The 692-nt window shown below is 50.3% G+C and overlaps 2 non-coding genes across 2 annotated transcripts; both read right to left on the bottom strand.

Moving 5' to 3' along the window:
• Positions 1-28: 28 nt before the first annotated feature.
• Positions 29-220, bottom strand: LOC111646171 (U2 spliceosomal RNA). The gene has a single exon (XR_002759941.1). It is a non-coding gene; the product is annotated as a U2 spliceosomal RNA (small nuclear RNA).
• Positions 221-397: 177 nt separating this feature from the next.
• Positions 398-514, bottom strand: LOC111646179 (U5 spliceosomal RNA). Its single transcript, XR_002759943.1, has one exon. It is a non-coding gene; the product is annotated as a U5 spliceosomal RNA (small nuclear RNA).
• Between the last annotated feature and the right edge of the window lie 178 nt (positions 515-692).

Raw genomic sequence — 692 nt, 5'->3', positions numbered from 1 at the left:
TCATTGCTTGGTTTTCCACAAGGCGAAAGAAGGTTGCACCGTACCCGGCGGCACTGCAATGCCGGGACGATGCGTGGAGCGAACGGAGCAAGCCCCTTTTTCAGCTCCCAGCTCTAAAAATCACTTTAATATGTTTGTCCTCGTATAGAGGACATATCAGATATTAAACTGATAAGAACAGATACTACACTTGATCTTAGCCAAAAGGCCGAGAAGCGATGAGCTCCCAGTGTCTGATGTCCAAGTCACACTCTTGGCACAAATCTCACTAGTCGCGGTTTCCTGTTTCTGACACGAGCCTGACAAAGGCTGCTTTTTAGCAACTCCTCCCAAGCTCTCCATTGTGCCGCCCTCATTTGTGAGGTGGACAGCTTTTTGACCTTTAACAAACTCAAAGGGCTTCGCTGTTAGGCAAAGCCTGCCAAAAATAGCTTGAACTCGTTGCTGTTCCTCTCCACGGAAGTCTTTAGTAAAAGGCGAAAGACTTGTGCGTTATGAAGAGAAACCAGAGTCAGTACAGCCCTCTCGCTCCAAGGACAGCCCAGGAGTCTATTCGCCACAGTCACCACCATCGCGGTAGGCTTGTCTTTGCTTGCCGCCAGCCAAGTCCCGGGACTCGCCATTGCCACGTTGTCACAGGCTCTATCCAATGGGGTTGTGGAGGAAAGAGCCTGCGCCTTAAGGTCCAAGTT

The sequence above is a fragment of the Seriola lalandi genome, unplaced genomic scaffold (assembly GCF_002814215.2).
Source record: "Seriola lalandi dorsalis isolate HSWRI2012SDOR001 ecotype SW California unplaced genomic scaffold, Sedor1 jcf7180002028983, whole genome shotgun sequence".
NCBI classification, from domain to species: Eukaryota; Metazoa; Chordata; class Actinopteri; order Carangiformes; family Carangidae; genus Seriola; species Seriola lalandi.
Note: the sequence above shows the minus strand (reverse complement) of the source record. Positions and strands in the feature narration are given on the sequence as shown.